Below are 22,282 nucleotides of genomic sequence, written 5' to 3' on the forward strand. Positions count from 1 at the left end.
TGCTATAGTATATTTCGTGCTTATAGCCTATTGCGTTTTTTTTTCTGCCACCCGAGAGCTGTATTGTTTTACTTTATTTGTCATTCATTTATTACACTTTAAGCGCTACTTTACTCAACATTTAATACGGAGATAGTTATCCTTTTTTATTTGCTTAATATTTTGCAGGATGATCACCATTGTAAACCGATGGCAATCGCTTCAAAATGTTGCCGTTTCTTTTCTAAGAATTACAATTTTTTGATCGGTTTCGTGTGTCAAATACAGCAGTAAATACTACAGTACCCATGAGCCTCATCGACCGCTACTATGGTGAAGGCACCAGCTAAAACTACATGTGGGCCCGCGGGAGATTCAAAATATTTTCTCAACACATCAACACTAACGTGTGTTTGATCATTCAACAATACGATGTTATGGCCATTGATTATGATTGTTTCTACTTTGATTGTAAAAAAGAAATAAGGTCAGTTTTGGACGCCTGGATTTCCCAGAATCCTCTGCCTCCGTTGCTATGGAGTCTGAGCCAGTCCTCTTTGCGATTGGGTGATTTCTTCTTCGGTACTCGTAATTGACAGGGATTCCCTCATTGCGCGCAAATCACTGTCCAGGTAAGGCACGATGCTTACAAGTAAAGTTCACGTTTTATTTAAATGTTATAATTGACGCCTTTATTTGCCATTAAACTGACATTGCCATACCCCTACGAAAACGAACCATGTTTTTGTGATAAAAGTGTAACGGTAGAAACCACGTTTTTTCCGTATTGATGTAATTCTGTATTATTTTCATTACGCGCTCAAACCACTTTCCAGATAAATTACGAGGCTTGTAGAGTAATAAGATCACGTTTTGCTTAAATGCTATAAAAATAATGTATTTCTTTGCCATTATAGATTCACACACGTAGGGTAACAAATTAAAGTCCGTCCAAGGTTTTCTCATCATCAGAAAAGAAACCTGTGAAATTAGGCTTGTTAAATGGCTAGTCAGCTTTAACATAAGCTAACAACTCCAGTTATCTAGATGATGTAGTTTTATTTCGATTATCGTGGTTCACACACAACGTCACGGTGACGTGTCAGTAATAACAATATTATCACTTGATCTAACTTAAGGTTATACAGCACATAACGCTGCCTGTAAATCTGCGATGACTAACCCCAGACACATGTATAATTACTCGCCTTTTAACAGTTGCACAGGAAATAGGAACCACGTGAATCTGTATTTATGTATCTTAAGTATTTATAATAAAATGCAAATCACTCACTATTAGGGTACACTTTTTAAATCTTATATCAACATAACACTATATAATTAACATTTCTGTCGTTCTCCCTGCAGATCCTGTCAAACACATCACCTGTCCGAACCTACTGTATAGCTACACCTGATTTTTAAAACCCAAAGGCACTTTTAAGAGCCAACCTCTATCTCTTCATTATTTTCTTATCTTACATCTTCTCTGTTCTCAATATCTATATTTCTGTCCATACTCTTCAATCTATATCTTTATCTATCCCAGTCTTTATCTATTGCTCTTACTTTTCTCTCTGTCTGTCTTTGTCTACTTGTCTGTCTTACCCATCTTTGTCAGTCTGTCTGTATCTTATTATAATGCCAGGGGGGTCTACAAAAAAGATCTGCCCCTTTTGTCAGGGCATTTTATTTTGTGCACAAAAGATATGTTCTCATTGTAAAAAGGAGCAGCCTCTGAAGCAGCGCCTCAAGAAGAAGCTTGAGAGGTTTGATGAGAAGCGAGAGGAATGGGTGGTTGGTCGTAAGAAAAACCACAACACTGCATCCATCAAGGATGAAGCCAATATCATGGTACGTACAATTTCATACATGAAAGTAAACTGTCCGTATCATCTAGGAAGTACATTCAGTGGTACAATTTGTTATTAAGTGAGCATTTCAGCGCAAGGTCAGAAAGGCATTATTTTTTTTGCCAATATAGATAAAGTTGAATATTTTTTTCAATGATACTTTGGTACAATTTAACTATCAACTTTGAAACGTATAATTGCACACGTAATTGTGATTTGTAGTTTTTATTTTAGTGGTGGTAAAACTACCATAAAGTTATCACAACTTCACCGTAATACATCACATACCTAAATGATCTACCAGAGCAAAATTTGAACACACAGCATATATAATTGATACTCCGGAATTCTTGAGTTCATAACATATACAGGCATGCATTATGACAGAATTGCAGGTGCAATTTAATAATTAAACTTTCTTATCGAGTGGATGAGAAATAACACATGAACTGCATTCATACTGCACTACTCAAAGCACTTTAAAATGTGCATGCATCAACTGTAAATATGTGCAGCATTCACCCATTTGGTCACGTAATCACTAAGGTTCTGCCTTTATGTCATTGTCCAGTTTCACAATGGTTACATAATCTATCAATGTAGGTGCAAAACTCCAGCTACTAATGTTACAAAAAGTTATATTTATATAAAGTTATATAAAAGGGTACCCTCATGGTGTCAGATTCATGTTTTTGCTGTTTTTCTATATGTAGTTGTTTTTTGCTTCTAATGTATGAGCCTTCCTGTTTGCACATAAAGCTAAACTCACCATTAGGTTAAAAATCCTGAATGGCAGTAACCTGGATGCTGTCATTAATGATGTTATATTTTTTATTAATATTCTTAGTTCTTTTTAACTTGTTTTCTATTACTTTAACAGCAAATACACAATTTTGTCATTGCAGCTTGAGAAACTCCATGCCATTGGCTACAAACCAGTTCTGCTACTAGGAAAGGAGAACAAAAAAAAAGACATTAAGTGTGAAATATTAACACCTCGCTGCACACTCTCCAACTTTGCCCAGGACTACCTACAGAAAATAGGTTCATTTTATGAATACCTTTGTGAAGGTGAGATGCATGCACTGTATCTTAAAGTCACAGTTCACAACTAGTGTTGAGTACGCAAAATATTTTATTAATGTTTAAATCTTAAAGGGATGGCTCACACCTAAACCTTAAATTCAGTCATTTTTTCTTCTGCTGAATGCTTGTATGATCATAGTTCACTCTATGTGACGTCTCTACCAACACATTTAATGTAGAAATGGGTAGAAAAACTTAACATATTATGGGAACTAAAGTAAAATGTTTCAAAACAGTAGTTACCTGCAACTGCAGATGTAGACATGTAGATTCTAAGTGTATTGAGCCCTGTTTGTATTAATAGCATGCAGCACAGTGGTCTACGATGGGATTTGGCACCCATAGTTAAGTGCATTCAAGCATATACTGTCAATTTTAGAATTATGTTTGATTTGTTTTTTGTAGAAGCCATATTTCATTTCTGTTTTCAGCCCACATACAACCATATTTGTAATGTTTATGCACACTGACACATAGGGCTGGGTAAAAATATCGACCCTTACAGAAAAAGCACATGCATTTCACATGTTTTTCACATGTTGTTCACATGTGACCACATGTTATCACATGTTATCACATGTGGACAACATGTGCTCACATGTGGACAATTTATGCTCACATGTGGAAAATATGTGCTCACATGTGGACAATATGTGCTCACATGTGGACAATATGTGCTCACATGTGGACAATATGTGCTCACATGTGGACAATATGTGCTCACATGTGGAAAATATGTGCTCACATGTGGACAATATTACCACGTGTGAACAACATCTCACCACATGCTGCAACATAATAGCGCACATGTGGAACATGTTATAACATAAAGCACATGTGAGAAATGTCTTATATAATGCAATAGTTTCAACATGTGGATCACATGTTACCAAACCACAAGTAGGCTAATGTTTGCGTAAACATCAACTTTCGGCTTTACTGTGCATCAACAAGTGTGATAATGTGTACTTTGGTTCCAATGATAAATTATATAAATACATTTGAAATCTGCATAAAGGCAATATACACACAAATGTGGTGGCAGATTTTTTAATCTTTATTTTGACAAAATGATCTATTTACAAAAATTGACAACATATTTTTAAACAGATATTTGGTTGCTGGCAGGTGGCAATGTTGTAATAGAATAAGACTTAATATTTGGAGAAGGGTTTGCAGACATTATTGTCAGTCCTACACTCTAAAAAAAAAAGGTTCCTTGAGGTTCTATATAGAACCATGGGGTTCTTTACTTGGCCAATAGAACCTTTTACCAAAAAAGGGTTCCATATAGAGCCCTTGGAGGGCAAAGAACCCATTTTATTAAAATGGTTCTATAATTCACGTTTGTGACTGAAGTGTAAACTAAAGATTACACAATAATTACAGACCTACAGAACTCATTTACAAACTTACACAACTCATTCACAAACCTTTTTGTGTCAATAGGCTGTGGTCAAATAAAGAGAGAGTCAACAAATAGGCTATTCATATTTATTGTATGATTTATTTCCTGTGAGCTTTTTTATGCAAGTTTGTAAATTAGCATGAAACTTACAGTGCAGTTTGCGTTTTTGGTGAATAACCAGGTGTTTTCTTTATTTTGTACATTCTATATTGTCAATGTTTAATTTAACCTGAAGGGGCATTAAAAACAAATAATCGCAAAAGTGCCCTCTGGTGGCGTATATATGCGTTGCACCATAAGCGAAGATGAGCCTCCAGACCTGACAGGTTTTTTTTTCAAACTGGAGTTCGGACTCCGGACCGGCATTTCTGCTTGTTGGTACCCTGAGGTAAGTAAACTTTCTATATTTTTGAAACGATATTACACTCTAAAAAACGTGAGCCAGTTGGGTTATTTTGTTTGGTTGTTTTATCAGTGTTGGGTAGTTATATGTTGGGTAATTTTGAAGCAGAGCCAGCTTAATAGATACATAGCTGTTTTTCAATATTACTTTCTCTAGTCCACAAAATGTATTTTAAACATAAGTTCAGGCGAGAATATATATGTATAATGTTCAAATTTGCAGTCGGTTTGTAAAGTGAACGCCAATTTTAAAGTTTAATTACACAAAGTCGGAATGTTTCCGGCGTGACCACCGGGTGTCAGTGTTCTGCTTCCCCAGAGAGAACTGCTCCCTTCCCCCACACAGACGCGTCAGCTGAACTTCTGCTCTCACTCACTGCAACGATACCTGAAGCGGGAGTTTACTATTCACCTCACGATTCATGAACGGTTTTTCATCGACTTATCTTTGATTTATTTGAAGGAAAAGGTTTGTATCATTGTTTTTAATCATTTAAACTATTTCTGAATGCAAAAGTATGCTAAATGATGGTTCACATGACATAACTGTTATTAAACTAGTTTTATTAGCTTCCGTTGGCTGGTCTGTAATGCCCAGTAAATCTAAACGATGTTTATTCTTGCTTTTAAATGATTTAAATATTTCGTTTGATCAAACGTTTTATGAAATATGTCTAAAACATGGCTTGTTTTAATAATTTTAGAAACGTTAGAATGTAACGTATTCTAATGGTTTAGAAATTCAGTTTAAAACAGATAACGTTAATATGAGGAAGAAACGTGTACGTTTTAAATAAATAATCGTTTGTTGTAAAAGTTGAAATCAAACTGATGCTTTTAATATCATGTTTAGATCATGAAACTTTAGCCTTGAGTTCACAGACAGGGTCACATGTTGTGAACTCTCATTTGGTCTGTGTAAGTTACAGACATTTTTATCTTTTTCAAATGTTTTTGATGATGCCCACTTAAATCACAGTTTTGGCTCTTTTCCACAGACCCTGATGGATAAAAGATGGATATTTTTTTCCTGGAGAAGCTAAAACAATGTAACTTTGAGGTTCTGATACCAGCTTTTACAAAGTTATTTACAGGTAACATGAAAATGCACTTGTTTTTTATAATTTAAAGTGATATGTTGATATTACAATGAGGCATATCAAAGCATTTATTTATTAAGAATTCCTGCTTATTTTGCTGTGAGTATGTCATTTTCAAAAGTGGTATGTAAGGTTGCACGATTAAAGGAATAGTTCACCCAAAAATTATATTAACCCTCAGAAACCTAATCAATCGTCGACGATTGAAAACGGCACCTCTGATTCATATTTAAATAACTTAATAACCGTAAAACGTAGCTTCTTACCGTTTTTTTCTGCTAATAGCTGAGGAGTTAGCCATCACGGGGATATATTTGGTGTCTTTCTAGCTTTTACAGAAAGTTTTTTATCCAGCCTGAAACTTGTCCCTCTTTTCGGAGTTGTTCAGCAATGCATCCAAACTCTTACATCCTAGATGTATCCACTTGATGTCCATAATTTATCGATTTTTCTATCGGGTTTACCGCTAGCTAAATGCTACAATGTCCACTGATGCTTTTTGTTTGTGTACGTCATCACGCATGTGTGCGTCATGACGCATGTGTGCGTCATCACGCATGTGGCTTGAGGCTTTGCATCAATAAATGTAATGAAAGCGCCTGGACTTTTTTTGTAAAAATTTAAATAATTTTTGATCTGTATAATTTATAATGTTCATTTCTGTGCTCAAGGACTCCAAAGACATGAGACAACTGTTTTACAGAGGAAAAATGCTTAGCTTTTATTATTTTGTGTGTGATTACAATAAATATATAATTGATTCAATTTCTGTTTTATTTTTTTATTTTTCTTTATGGTCCCATAACTTATTTTACATTCATGTGACATCAATACAACACACATATTCTGACAGTCCAACTTGTCCTGAAAAAAAAGATGTTTGTAGATTGTCTGTGCACTACAGGGTTGATGTTTTACAAGCTTTTTAAGAAAATAAAACCAGACGGACAATACATTGTAAAAATGACCTTAGGGCTCTTAGGGTTAAACTCATGATTTACTCACCCCCAAGCCATTCAAAATGCATATGTCCATCATTTTTTTGACGAACACATTTTGAGTTATTTTAGAAAATGTCTTAGATCTTTCAGTTAATCAAATGTAACGTTACGGGGTCCACTCCTTCACGTCCAAAAAATGTGCATCCATCCTTCACAAAAGAAATCCAAACGGCTTCACGATGATAAACAAAGGTCTTCTGAGGGTAATCCGCGCCGTTTTGTTGTAGAAATATCTATATTTAAACTTTATAAACAAAAATAACTAGCTTCCGGTAATACTGCCATCCAAGACTCCTCTGTATTCAGGACAGCTCTCATCTTAAATGCGGACGCGACCAAGATGGCGCTATTAGCAGAAGCTAGTTATTTTTGTTATATTTCTACAACAGCACTGCACGGATTACTCTCAGAAGGCCTTTGTTTATTATCGTGGAGCCATATGGATTTATTTTGTGAAGGAAGGATGCAAATATTTTTGGACTTGAAAGAGTGGACCCCATAACTTTACATTTGATTAACTGAAAGATCTAAAACATTTTCTAAACTAACTGAAAATGTGTTAAACTGAAAAATGATGGACATATGCATCTTGGACGGCTTGGAGGTGAGTAATTCATGGGTTTAATATCATTTTTGGCCCAACTATCTCTTTAATTGTATAAAATTGTCAAGCCTATCTAATCTGTAAAGCCGGTTCTGTGATTAGTAGTAAATTGCCATAATCTGAAAACAGGTGAAGCACCGTTAACTACACGCCGTAGTTCACTGACAAGCTAGCCCATATAGCATTCATTATCGCATAAATTTACATTAAAGTTTTATTGAAAATGAATGCATGATTTGTCATTTTCAGAGTTCACCAGACTTCTCTGTGGTATTTTCTGACCATGCCGAAAAGCTATTTGAAACTTGGGCATTGCATTTTCCAGACAGAATCCTGCAACTTCCCAGCCAAGAACCAGGAGCATCAACAAATCACCTCCAGGTACACTTGGGAATACAATAGTTGTTTGCTGTGTATTATGACAATAAAGTTACTAATTTAACCTAAACATTTATCTCTACAGAACCCCATGATGATATTCCAACTCCTGTCTACAAAAGTGGGAAGAAAATCTTAAGTCTACATGTAAGTAATGGAAGTATTGCACACTTTGTTTTGCAAGCAACCTAAAACATTTAATATTTTGTTTGTGAACTAGCAAGAAGACATGTTTACAAGTACGAATAGAGTTAAAACTCGGACAAGAAAAATTGTCTTTCACTCGCACATCCAAAACATTAACTTTAGGGACAAACGTTAATGTCCAGCCTTGTATTCATTACATAATATATGCTAATAAAGTGTTGGCTATATTAAGTAATAGGGCTGGGCGATAGAGCTAAAATGTTTATCATCGATATAGCATGTTATATCATTCGATAGCGATAATTATTGATATTTTTATGACCCATTTAAAATAAGGACCAGGAGAAAAATATATTACATTTAAACATTTTTATTTTAAACTTAACCTTCCTCTGATCATAATCCCTTCAGGTATTAAGACAGAAATGTCAACAACGATAGAAAACTTAAATAAATACATTTAAACATGAGTATAAATTTACAATGAACACTTAACAATTATCTTATCTAACATTTAAGGTGCACAATAAGAGAAAATGTAAGAAATTCTTAATAAAGTAAAATAATAAAATAGTGCAAAGTGTTAGATATAAACATAGAAACCTGAGAATTTAGTGCAAGTTTAGTGCTAGGAAGTTCACTAGCCGTTCACCTTCTGGTGAATAAAGTGTTTTAAAATATGTGCAGTGTTTTGTAAACATAAATAAAACTGAGGTAGACTTAGGTAGCCTACATCTATAATATAAAAAACAAACCTGATACAGTACCAGCAACATTGTTTGAAATATAAAACCTGCAGAAATAAAAAAGTAACCTGCAGTGTTTTGTAAACATAAATAAAACTGAGGTAGACTGACTGAGGTACATCTATAATATAAAAAACAAACCTGATACAGTACCAGTAACATTGTTTAAAAAAAAAGCAGAAATATAAAAGGTAACTCTTCAAGTTATTCTTACTGTAAGTGTAATCATACTTGAAGCTGAACTATTCAAGTATATTTTCAGTCCAGGTTTTGTGCTAGGAACACCAGCTGGTTGACCTTCTCTGGGTCTAAAGCTGCCCTGGTGCATGTAACAATATTACCCCCAGTACTAAAAATTCTTTCTGAGGGGGTGCACACTCTTTGCACATTACATACAGCTTAGGAATGGCAGTCTTAGAAAAGTACTTTCGGCCAGGAAGAACGTAGCGTGGGTCAAGCACGTGTATAAGCTTTTTATAACCTGACTTCTCAACGGTGCTAAACGGAAGCATGTCTTTGGCTATATGATATGCCACTGCCTCCGTTATATCTTTGTACCGTTTTGTTTCTTTGTCATAAGGCACTGATGCAGAGTACCTCTCCATGGTCGTCTGCTGCTTGTGCGGTGTTGCAGCTACAGATGTTGTTGGTTGAATACGGCTGTGCTCCAAAGGGTGAGCGCGGCTAAGGTGGTACATCAGGTTCGTGGTATTACCAGACTTGGCTGGGACGACGGTCTTGCATAATTTGCAGACGGCATTGGTCTGACTACGGTCAGACTTATAATATCCAAAAAACTGCCATACTGGCGAGCTGAATTTTTCTCTTTTATTTACAATTTCCTCGCTCTCTGCAGCACTCATTTTCTGCTTCTCAGTTTTCTGCCGGTTACTGAAGAGGAATCGAGCACGAGACAACGCAACCAAACTTGATACTGTTACATGATTGGCTGTTAGCGTGTCACTCCCTACGTTGCTAAGTTACCAGAGGGCGAGTGCCTTTGTTAATGCAACGAAACTTGCTTTGCAACCTCCGTTTTCTTCTGACGAAAAAAAAAATTATCGAACGTTTTATCGAACACATTTTTTATTGCTATCGATCACGTGTCTATCGTGATACATATCGTTATCGTTTTATCGCCCAGCCCTATTAAGTAATAAGGGCAAGTATGCAGGTTGTTGCAAAATCAAAAAAATTGGGCTTACTGCCAGGTAAAGTGACGTGGCAGAATCTGAAATTACTGTGAATCTGAGTTATTGTCATGAACAAAGAGTATATTGTAAGGTTATTGAAATAAAACAGAAATTTATACATTTCATTACAATTAAACTAGACACTACATTTGTGTGTATGAAATATGAATTGTTTGGTTTTGTATAATAATGCTGCATCATGCATTTAGAGTCTTTGCCTGCATTCTAACAAGTGTTTGTCTGTTTTCAACAGGTTGGGACCAACATGGTTGCATTCTTCTGAGAGGCTGATGTGACAAAACCATTCCCATTTGTCCTTGGATTGGAAGATGGCGATCTCTGCCATCAAGCCTTCGTTGTTTTTGACAGACAGTCACTCCAGCAATACACCCTCCTTGGTGATGTTGACATGTTTTGAACTTTTTTTTATGTTTTGGACATTAATTTTACTAAGCAGTGCACATCAGTGTGGGTGTTTTTGAAGACTGTTGTTTACAAACTCCCAAGAACGGAATCCCTTTCTATAAGAAGTCTGTGAAGTTATTTGTCATGCTAAGGTGATAACTCATGTTGATCATATATTGACTGTTTGTGCAACTTTGTGTTGATCTTATGTGTTACATTAACCATTTCTTATTACACGGTTCTCTAAAATGCTAGATTCTGATTGGCCAGTCGTGACATTCTACTACTGCTCAAAACTAAAAACTCCAATGCTGCAAATAATTTTGACAGGTACAGTTTTATATTACACAAAAATTAAATATCAATGTCTATTAATTACATATCCGACATTAAATTTATAAATGATTAAATGTGTTCGTGACATTTGTCCTGAAGAAACTGTTGGGGCTTTTTTCTGTGATGACATGCTGCCAATACATTATCCCTTACTTGTACAACTTTTTACTTGATCTAATTGTAATGTTAACTGGGTGTCTGTCATTTTAGATTGTGAGATATAATACTAATATCTTTTTTTATATATATTTATTTATTTATTTATATATAATATATAAACGTATGTATGTTTATTAAAAAGTGAAAATGCTTAATGGAAATAATTAAATAACTAAATGGTTGAATGAAATGAGACATTTTAAATGTAAGTTTTGCTGTCTAATACAGAATAAAGAGATGTGATTGTAAGTAATTTTTATAGATTTATATTTCTGTATAATACAATTAATAAATAGTAAACTTTTATAATTTTCTGGATCGGTTATAATTTCTTATCAATAATAAATTACTCATAATAATAAAGAACCTTTAATGGTTCTAAATAGAACCATCTAACTTTGATTCAAAGAACCATTTGGGGTTCGTTTTAATGAACCCATTAAAGTGGTTCTATGTTGAACCATTTGGGGGTTCCATATATGAAGCGGGTGATAGAACCATTTCTGGTCCGATATAGAACCATTTTTTTTAAGAGTGTAGTTGCAATAAAGGCAATGGAAGCTCCTTTGTGTCATCACCTTGTCATCATCAACCTGGAAAAAAGCCACCCTGTTAGTTACAGTGCATTATCATGAAAAAAATATGCATTAATTGCAATCTTGCATATCCAAGGAACACAGAATTATTTGATGGCTCTGCTGTGCAAATAAGGGGTATATTGATCCGCATTTAACCAATCCCAGTGAGCATGCGCAAGCACACACGCAAGCAGGCACACACGCGCACACTCCTCTTTTTTTCTAGGCGGTTCCAATCTGTTCTGTGTATTCATCTTTTTTTTACAGTCTGTCGTATTCATTTATCCAGATCATCCAGTCAAAAGGCTTTTTCGACTTCATACGGCGCCAAAAGAACTGACAGGCTGACGATGACGTCAAAGTATCGCGAAAGCGATTCGAGGAGTCTGCTTTCAAATCGCTCTCGCGGAACTCTGACGTTGTACGTCTGTCAGTTGATCTGGTTTAATGTGATTCGCGCTCTTTATCCGTTGCAACTTGCTGTCTGAGGTAAATAAGACAAGAAAGTTGAACCTTGCTCATTAAATGGATAAAAGAAAACCATGTAAGAGTTGGTTTGGATAAATATGCGAAGGACAATAAATGTTAAGTGACCCAAAGACGGTTGGTCTTGTGGACAACGAGGAACAAACCGCCTAAAGGCGGTTGGAAAGCGTTTCCAGCACAAATACTCAACGTGAACGGTAAGTGAATTTCATTTAATTCGTTTATTTAACCTGTTAGCCAGCACTTCTATTTTTGAGCATTTTCTGAAAAACGACAACTCCAAACTAAAACGTCTGCAGCTCTTAAACCCTATGGTCTATATTCATAATTCTGGTCTTGTTTGAAACTAGACACTTGACATATTGTTGCCTAATAGTCATAACAACTCAGAGTAGTAAAGAAACAGAGTAAAACAAGGTAAAATATACATTAAATGACTTCCGTTTTTCTTTAAATAACATTCACTTAGCAAAAAAGGTATGAAATGGTCATCTGAGACACCTGGGGACACCATATAGGTAAACTGAATGTCTGACCATGCTGTGATTCAAATTTGAGAATGATACTCCAAAAAATGTTGTTTCTGTGAGCTTTTATTTCAAAAAAGTCCAGGCGTCCTTTCAGAAAAAGTGCACTTGGAAACTCCAAATATACACATGATAACAAAATGACATGATTATCAAAAGAAAATGAGTCAGGACTACATATTACATGATGTATATCAATTCAGAACTTCTCTGCCCACCAAAGCACATAGAAAAAACTATTTCAGAAAAAAACATTTGCACATTATAACAAAATACTTGCTATTTTGAATGTGGTCGCTCATGAATGCACTCCAGATTCCAGTCCTCCTCTGGATGTCAGCTGAAGACCTGTTACATCACATCACATCACAACACAACACAACACAGACACACACAAAGCAAGAGAGGATTTTAGTTTGAGTCAAAAGTTAGAGACATACAACTATTTGTATGAGAAACTATGATGTAATATACATGAACATAATACATACACACATACACACATTACATGAATATATTTATAATTACAAATGTCTTATGTTTGCCAAATAACCTATATTTCTCAGCTGGTAATACTCATATTTTCCACCACGTATCTTGTTTTTAGTTTGTATATTCTGTGCATTTGATTCATATAGCTATAAAAATGATTCATTTATATAACATGTCATAGAAAATGAAACCATGTAAAACTCGTATTTTAGTCATCTCCACTGTTACTTTATAATCAAAACAGCTAACAAGAAACTAGAAATGTAACGTAAAATAACTAATGAACAAAAGAATCCACTTACTTTATCCAAGCGAGCGCAGCTGAGCTCATAGTCCGGTCCATCTCTCGTCGACGACGCGGTTTCGTTTATATCCAATCTTGTATCTTTGCTCCGCGATCATGCTCTTTATCAACTTCTCCAAAACACTCTCAACACAAACAAGTCCTCTGCAGTCGACAATCCACAATGGAGATGTTATATCTAACCTTTGAGAGGTTTCTCAGCGGCTCCGGAGAGCCTAGCCGGCTGCTATGCTACCCAAACAAACAAACGCGCAGGGAGGGGGCGTGGGCATTCCTCTCCATGCGCTTCTGTAGATTTGCGCAGAAGTACACTTTACTGACGTAAGTTGAATCCTTGTAATCGTTTCATGATTGGTTACTACCCCTGCCCATCAAAACTTTGCTGGCTAAGCATTGGCTGGCTTTGTTTTGGCGTAATCCAGTCAAAAGCCTATGGTTAGCTGAAGGACATCTGTCTGGGCAAATCGGTGTTCCCGATTCATTTTGAGTTGTCAAACCTTATCTGATTGAACAAAACAGAAAAATAGGGCGGGATATTTATCGGAAGAGTCTAACGAAGCAGGAAGAGATGGATTTTCACTGATAAAACTCGATATTTGATAGAAAATAAACATGATCGATCATACTTAGCGGAAGCGCGGATGTAAATAAAGGAGGGTATTGCTGGATTTATCACTATTTTTCGTTGTTTTGGATTAAAACGTGGGATGCTTTTTGAAGAGTGGACCCTTACGTTGCAATGTACGTTGAAGTTTTTGGGAATTGTCAGAGATGATCAGAACCATATGGCAAGACATGTGAGTACCCACAAATTTTTTTATATGCATTCCGTCTGCATTTTATTTAATCTTATCCACACCAGTGTATTGATTGCAAAAATAAGCTCAGAACATGAATTTTGAGTGTTTAAACTTTCAAATAATGCAAAGTTTATGATTGTTGATTGAATATTTGATGTTAAACAAAGTACAAAAACACGTAAAAACGCCCCCTAGGGACCGCCGCCGGGCCGGTACTTAACTTTTATAGGTTTTAAGTCGCCTCATGGTAAACATGTTTATTTGATAAGTCATGTTTAACATGCTACGCAGACAGCTATTTTTAAATGTTGAGCTAACATAAATGGGAAATATAACAAAACGCGCCTCGCGCCTTAAACTGAACTCAGATCAGCGCTTGCACAGCAGTCTGATAGGACCGATCTCCGAATTGATACACGTTATAAAACCACAACCTGTGAGTAAAGTTGTAAAAAAACAATTTCGTTTGATAGCAAAAATATCTACAACAATGTATTTTTGAGGTGATTCCTTACTGACAGGAAAGTTCATCTGACAGAAATAGGTTTAAGTTAATCAGCTAACTTATTTTTAACAAATACATTTCCTTTATTAAAAAGGAAAGTCTATAAATATTTTGATGCTTTCATTTATGTTATTATTTTATACTCTGCAAGATACTGTTGTATAATTACTTTTGCTTTACTTCAATACAGAGAGACTTGGGTAAAAAAAGGCAGAGTACCAGTCAGTGGTTAAAGACACACAAAATGTGGACATCAAAACAAATGGTATGTTATGCTATAATTGAGAGATATTGTCCTTCAAATCAAATATTTAATACATTTCCGTTGTCATGCTCTCATTTTGTCTCTTTTCTTATATCTTTTCATATATTACTCTCATGTGTCCTCTGTCCTATTAAATGTGCTTTGGTGTTTTGTAAGGCTACATTTGCTCGTGAGGAAGATGATAACGAAGAGGATGAGACTCCTTCAAACCATAAGGTGAATATGCAACCCGGTATCACCCCAAATTAGGTACGTTTACATGCAACCAAATAATCCGTTTGTAATCATATTGATGGGTCAATCGTATTGAAAAGTCGTCATGTAAACACCTTAATCAATATGATTGAGGACAATCGGATGCAAATTGGATCGTATTGAAGTGGTGTACTCCGATCTGTGATCCGATCAGCAGGAGAAAAGTATGCATGTAAACGCGTGAATCATAGTATTTTCTAAATCGGATGCAAAAATACATTGTGCACATGCGCTGAACATTTGTGCTCCAAGTTCACGTATTATATTTACCTCTTATATCACATGATTCTCATCACAGAAACATGCAACAACAAGGTAATGCATCACGTAACGTTAATAGGGTCACACGCTGTGCACGCAATGTACTAAATTCTGCAGCGTTTATGTGTACTTTTAAAACATTAGGCTACTTAAAGTAATATAGCGTTGTGCCTTTTAAAATGTGTGTTTTCATTACCTATATCTGAAAACTTCTTAAGAACAACTTTCTAACTCAGTTTTAACTTTTATCCAGAGATAAAGCGTGAACTCGACGAGAGATGCTGTCCGCAGCGTAGCGTGGCCAAGTCCTCTGCTTTTTTTCGAGTTTAGATTTGGGCTACTGTTTAAACTGTTTCCAGCAGTTGTTTTTTCTGCGGGTTAAAGATTAAATTATTTCGTTGCTTAGTTCTTGGTATTTGGGCTGTGAATAGTCAGTGGGCTTTTGGGCTAGTTTTGAACATCCATTCGGATGGTTTTGATATGCGAGTCTGGCAACGCTGGCGGTGTGCTTGTGCAGACTGTCGGTTCGGATTCTATATAATGTAGATGTAAACGAACATTTAAATCAGATTGCAGTGTTTAGGGTGCATGTAAACTGTATCGTCATAACTTTCAATCGTATTAAATTCAGTCGGATTGACAAAATGTTGTGCATGTAAACAGAGCCATTGTGTAATAGACCGTTTGGTCCACTAGAGCACGGTTTTTTCAAACTGGGGTCCCTCAGGTTGTGGTCTAACTGTACGTTAACACTGCTGCCGACTTGACCTTCCAAAAAAGCTCAGGCCGCCTGGTCAAGGACATTTGTCAATAAGTACGCGGAAGCTTGTTGACGGTTTGGCCGCTCTGAAGTCTTTGTCACCATGAAATGTTTCTTCGGAATCAGCTAGCGAAGAATGTCTAGGCTATATTCCGATTGGTTGCTGGTGTTTTGCTGCTGCTTGCCGCTGAACCCCGTCATACCTCATTACAATAAAGTTGAGCTTCTTTCAACTTTTTGATTGATGCTCTGGTCGCTCAAAACGCGACGCCGATGGATTTGACGCTCCTTGCAGCTGATAGAAGTCAGCTTTCATTGTAAATGAATGACTTCTGGTAACTTTGGAAGCTCAAGTCGGCGGCGGTGTGAACGTACAGTAAGAGATTCCCCAGCAAATTTCAAGGGAAAAGACAAATCAAAAATGGTAAACGTATACACAGTAGTAGCAAAGTATTTGAGTTTGTAAAAAAATTGCTGAAAACATAATTACAATGTTTCTTTACAAAATATGGATAAAAACTTTAGGAAACGGGTCTCTCGCTAAAACTTTATCATATGGGGTACTAGCTATCATACCGTTTAAAAACTCCTGCACTAGCAATTCCTGGGTTTGTAAACAGCTGATAGATGTGCAATTTTTCATAATCATTATTTAAAATACTGCTGACCTCAACACTCCATACACTTCTTTTTCAGATAGTGGATGATTCACACTCAACTGCAAAGCAATGAAAGGTAAGCCAAGTAAAACAGAACCTGTTTTGTTTACATTCACTTACTTAAAGGGATAGTTCACCCAAAAATAAAATTAGGGAAATTGACCCACTCTCCTGTTGTTACAAACTTGCATCATTTATTTGTGCTGATGAACACAAAGGAAGATATTTTGAGTAATGTTTGTAACCAAACTGATCAGAGGCCCCATTGACTTCCATAATAGGAAAAAGAATACTAGAAGTCAATGGGGCCTCTGATCAGTTTGGTTACAAACATTACTCAAAATATCTTCCTTTGTGTTCATCAGAACAAAGAAATGTATCCAGGTTTGTAACAACATTAAAGTGAGTAAATTATGATTTTGGGGGGAACTATCCCTTTAATTTAGAGGTGCCCAAACTAGGGCCAATGACCTTTAATTTGGCATGTCATGCCACGTGAGTTAAGGAAACATCATTGACGCAGATGTTCATATTTCTAATTAAACAGTTTTTAAAATGTAATTTTTTTTGTTTTATTTGTACATTACAAAAATGTAAATTGAAATTAAATGCAAGGAATTAAAATGAATACATTTATTTTTAATGTACATGGATACTTGAAGGTGTGCATCACGAAACTCAACGAACTCAGGTACCCTGCACTATAGGCTAATAATGGGGAGGTCGAGGGAGTGGCACACAGACAAAGGAAAATGTAAATGTAAAAATGATTGGCAAAATTATTTTCTCAGTTACCTTTTGAAATAAAACTGTATTAGTTATGCATAAACAGTAGTGCTGTGTTCAAAATATTGATACGAAGATACATCGTCATGAACGCCTGACGATGCGCGCATATATACCTCACCTTCCGTATCGATTCGGATGCACTTTTGAAGGTAGCATGACGAATCGCTGTTGATCGAAAATACGCATATGACTCGCGGAATATGTAGAGTTAAAGGGCACACGGGTCTGCACAACTTGCAAACTTCTATTAAATACAGTAGTATTAGGTTTGACTGCATGTGTATACATATATTCATAGATATAGAATAATTAAATGAGAGACAAATATAATGCTTAGAGTAAGGCACTATATTTGTAAATCTGCTTTAAAAAAAACTTTATTTAAGTATTACTTAAAGTATTTCTACGAATTACCCCAAAAGCTAATAAATGAATGTCAAACACACAACAGTTACAACACTGCTTATTCAATGTATAATAAACAGATAATAATAATAATAATGTAACTAAATTCTGAACAAAATGTAATTCAAAATATTATTGTATTGTGATGTGCATCGTATCGTGGCCTTGTATCTGGATATGTACCGTATCGGGAAATTGTTGGCAACAAAGTAATGTTTGCTTATTTATTTTTTAAATATTAGAAATTTATAAATTAGGAGAATCAGGGCAACTTTAATATTAATATATAACACAGCAACATTTACTTTAAACTCTCGGCTCTTAGTCAGGTTGGATTTTTGGCCCTTGGTAGAAAAAAGTTTGGGCACCCCTGCTTTAATGTGCAAAAAAGTATATTTTAGACAGGCAGTAAAAGTTAAGAGAAAACAAAACACAATTCTTTGTTTGTCTCTTAGTTGTACTGAGCAAAATTAAAGAAGCATAGGTTTTGGGCTTATTACTTTCAGGGCAACAAAAGATTCTACAAAGTTCTCCAGGCCTTTAAGGGCAAAGTCCACCCTTACAAGAAAATTCTGTTGTCATTTACTCACCCTTATGTCGTTTCAATTCCATACACTTATGTTACTCTGTGGAACACAAAGAAAGGTATTTCTATAATACCTAGTAATATAAACAGATTGAAAGATGAACAGAATGTAAGGTTTTACTCACAATATTGAAGATTAACATAATGGTAAATTGGTAAATAATGTTTATTTTGGGGTCATCTGTCCCTTTAGTTGTTACACTATTGTATTTAAAATATTTTTCCAAGGTGGGCTGGCCTGTTAATATAGGATTATGTTTTTTTATCTTTACAGAACACATCTGTCACTAAATTGAACCCAGTCACCTTGGATTATGCCCCAAAGTGTGAGAATTACAAGAAACTCACCAGAACTGTGATGGACTCCATTTCCACCTTAGAAAAAATGACAACATGCTCCGTCACAGGGAAAAAAGGGACCACTGGTGAACAAAGACAGAGTCCTGACAGAGAAAGTGAAGCTAGTAATAGGTAAGGATGTTACAATATTGTGAGTTTTGGGCAAATTCTAGTTTACCAACTTGTTTACACAAATATTATTCTTTTTAACTATTACATTCCTATTCTAATGTTGCTTTTCCATTGCATAGTAGGGCTGTCACTTTTGAGAAAAATCAAATTCGAACGGTTTTGAATATCATGCAATGTATCCGAATATATTCGAATATCTAGCAACCCATGGCATTTTAAGAACCGGATGGTTTATTTATAGTTCGAATACGGATATTTCACGTCATGTTCGAATGCATATTCGAATATCGAATAAAAAGTGACAGCCCTATTGCATAGTACCCCACGGTTTGGTTTAGTTTGGGTCGGGTCTGCTTACTTTTTGGAGCTTTTCCATTGGGTGCAGTACATAGTACCCGATACTTTTTTTCGTACCACCTCGGTTGGGGTTCAAAGCGACCCGAGCTGATACCAAACGTGATGCGAAAACACTGTAGATCACTGATTGGTCTGAGAAAATCGCGTCATCCTATAATGTAGATTAGCTTTACCTGTGCAACTTGCGCTGTCTCGAGCAAACATGTTGTCATCTGTGCTCTGCTATAAGTTCCCAAACTCCCTTTTAGCGATGAAAAACATCCACAAGTTGAGAATCAGGAACACCATAACAGTTTTTTCCAAACTTGCAGTTTTTGGCAGAACATTCACATCGAGCACTTCAGCATTATATGCTTAAATGCAACTTCATTGAGGCTCAGCGGAGCGCCGTCGACTGACGCCGCGGTGTTTGAACAGAAACTGTCATGTGAGACAGAGGTAACGTTAGTGATAAACGCGATGTGCAAACATCTATTTGTGGTGGCCAATTTTAATTTTGTGGCGGACTGAGAAAATAATAAATGTATGGAAATGTACAATGATGCTCTCACTTGTATGATGTCACAGTCTGCAGCGCAAATATAACGACACCCCTATAATCCCTCCCCACTAGGAAGTGATACTAAACTCGATGGAAAAGCTAACCACGCCAAAGTGAGGTGAGCTGACCCGACCCAAACTAAACTAAACCGTGGGGTACTATGCAATGGAAAAGCGCCATAAGTGCAGAGTAAGATCATACACCAATACAAATAACAATACTTACTAGGATTGGGTATGAAGAATCAGTTTCATTTTAGAACCGATTAAAACTTTAAAGAACCGGGGATTCGTTACGATGCACGCATTTTGATTCTTTTGATCGATTCCTGACTTTTCTCATGCATTCTCGCATGGTAAAACAGTAGTGAGCATTTTATTGTTGTATCTACCTGTATATGCCAGGACCTGCGACAAGAACAGGTGTTTCATTATGCACATGCATAGTTCATCATAATCAATATTTAAAAGTTGTAATGCTAACCAAATGCTGCCATAACCACAAAAAATAAATAAACCCACACGATCATGGTTTCATAATCGATCGTCGATGCCACATTCGAGTGGCCATTCCTACAAAGACCATACAACTAAAAACAGCTAATCCTGAAATTCAAAAAGAAAAAGTAAATGCTATCAAGAGAGACTGATGCTTGTACTGCTCTAATCTTCTTTTTTTTTTATCCTAAAACAGGGAGCCTGCTGGAAGAGAATCTGAGGACTGATGCACATATAACAATGGACATGCATAAAGACACATCTCTCTCTCTCTCTCTCTCTCTCTCTCTCTCTCTCTCTCTCTCTCTCTCTCTCTCCCACATACACACACACTCAGATATACAGTTGTTGTTGTATGGACAGAATTTTATTGATACTTGTTTTTTTATGAATATGTTTGGATACTTCTTATAATTTTCTGTATGTTTGCAAATAAATTCTCCATTTGAATCAGTTTTTCCTTACAGTAAAATGTGTCTTATGTCAAAGTCACATCATGGTGCCTTTATTTTATATCACTGACATCTTAGCTAGATTATAGCTTACCCTTGGGGTCAAAGGGTGAGTTTGAGTCCTGGGTTATGATAAGCAATTGTATGGCCTACTTTATATACTTTAACTCTCAAGTTCACATGTAAAAACAAATGAGAAACCCATGTGATCACATGTGCATAATGTGATGACAATTTTTTTGTGCTTCACATGGAAATTCACATGTGATTCACACAAAGTGTTCAAAAAGCACACATTTCCCATGTGCAAAACACATGTTCTGCATGTGATTCTAACATGTTTTCATGTGTCACATGTGATTTTAACATGTTTTCACACAATAAATTTCACATGTGAAATATGTGCTTTTGGAACATTTTTGTGTGAATCCCATGTGAAACACATGTGATCACATGTGCATAATGTGGTGACCATTTGTTTTTACATGTGCCACATGTGATCCACTAATTTCACATGTGTTTCACATGGGATTCACACAAAAATGTTCCAAAAGCACACATTTCACATGTGAAATTGAAAGGGAATTTGCATGTGTTTCACATGTGAATTTGCATGTGCTTCACATGTGAGCCCATGTGTTTTACATGTGAGCCCATGTGTTTCACATGTGAATTTGCATGTGTTTCACATGTTAATTTGCATGTGTTTCACATGTTAATTTGCATGTGTTTCACATGTGAATTTGCATGTGCTTCACATGTGAGCCCATGTGTTTCACATGTGAGCCCATGTGATTCACATGTGAATTTGCATGTGTTTCACATGTGAATTTGCATGTGTTTCACATGTGAATTTGCATGTGCTTCACATGTGAATTTGCATGTGCTTCACATGAGAATTTGCATGTGTTTCACATGTGAATTTGCATGTGTTTCACATGTGAATTTGCATGTGTTTCACATGTGAATCTGCATGTGTTTCACATGTGATTCACACAAAAGTGTTCCAAAAGCACACATTTCCCATGTGCAAAACACATGTTCTACATGTGATTTTAACATGTTTTCATGTGTCACATGTGATTTTAACATGTGTTCACACATTAAATTTCACATGTGCAAAATCACACACATGTGATCACATGTGGCCACATGTGTATTGCACATGTGAGCATGTGTATTGCACATGTGGCCACATGTGTATTGCACATGTGAGCAGATGTGTTTTGCACATGTGAGCACATGTGTTTTGCACATGTGAAATACATGTGCTTTTTCTGTAAGGGGATTCATCAATGCATTGCAATAATTTGTGTCTCAATTCAATATCGATTCATCAAATCCTATGAATTCAGAACCCCCCCCCCCCGCCAAGTGGCGCCGCTGTGGGCAACACTCTAGTGAGAGCGTTCAGCGTTGTACAAGACTCGCTTTATCAAAACAGAAAGATCAAAGATGGCAAACAGTAGCACTTCTTTCAAGCCTTTACCATCAA

The 22,282-nt window shown here is 36.0% G+C and overlaps 4 long non-coding RNA genes across 5 annotated transcripts; 2 read left to right on the top strand and 2 right to left on the bottom strand.

Annotated features, from left to right (window-relative positions):
• The first annotated feature begins 4,494 nt into the window (after positions 1–4,494).
• On the top strand, positions 4,495–8,077 carry LOC135780958 (uncharacterized). Its single transcript, XR_010545023.2, has 4 exons — positions 4,495–5,197; positions 5,727–5,822; positions 7,683–7,814; positions 7,897–8,077. It is a non-coding gene; the product is annotated as an uncharacterized lncRNA (long non-coding RNA).
• Positions 8,078–11,337: 3,260 nt separating this feature from the next.
• On the bottom strand, positions 11,338–18,510 carry LOC135780957 (uncharacterized). Its single transcript, XR_010545021.2, has 3 exons — positions 18,474–18,510; positions 16,699–16,748; positions 11,338–11,390 (listed from the first exon to the last, which is right to left on the bottom strand). It is a non-coding gene; the product is annotated as an uncharacterized lncRNA (long non-coding RNA).
• On the top strand, positions 11,672–20,985 carry LOC135780956 (uncharacterized). Of its 2 annotated transcripts, XR_010545020.2 has the most exons (6): positions 11,672–12,058; positions 14,680–14,754; positions 14,911–14,970; positions 16,727–16,765; positions 18,744–18,940; positions 20,532–20,985. It is a non-coding gene; the product is annotated as an uncharacterized lncRNA (long non-coding RNA). The 2 variants fall into 2 exon arrangements; XR_010545019.2 differs by lacking the exon at positions 11,672–12,058 and having other exon boundaries at positions 14,267–14,754.
• LOC141281513 (uncharacterized) lies at positions 12,437–14,191 on the bottom strand. The gene is made up of 2 exons (XR_012335882.1): positions 13,183–14,191; positions 12,437–12,736 (listed from the first exon to the last, which is right to left on the bottom strand). It is a non-coding gene; the product is annotated as an uncharacterized lncRNA (long non-coding RNA).
• Positions 20,986–22,282: the final 1,297 nt, after the last annotated feature.

The sequence above is a fragment of the Paramisgurnus dabryanus genome, chromosome 23, assembly GCF_030506205.2.
Source record: "Paramisgurnus dabryanus chromosome 23, PD_genome_1.1, whole genome shotgun sequence".
Classification (NCBI taxonomy): Eukaryota; Metazoa; Chordata; class Actinopteri; order Cypriniformes; family Cobitidae; genus Paramisgurnus; species Paramisgurnus dabryanus.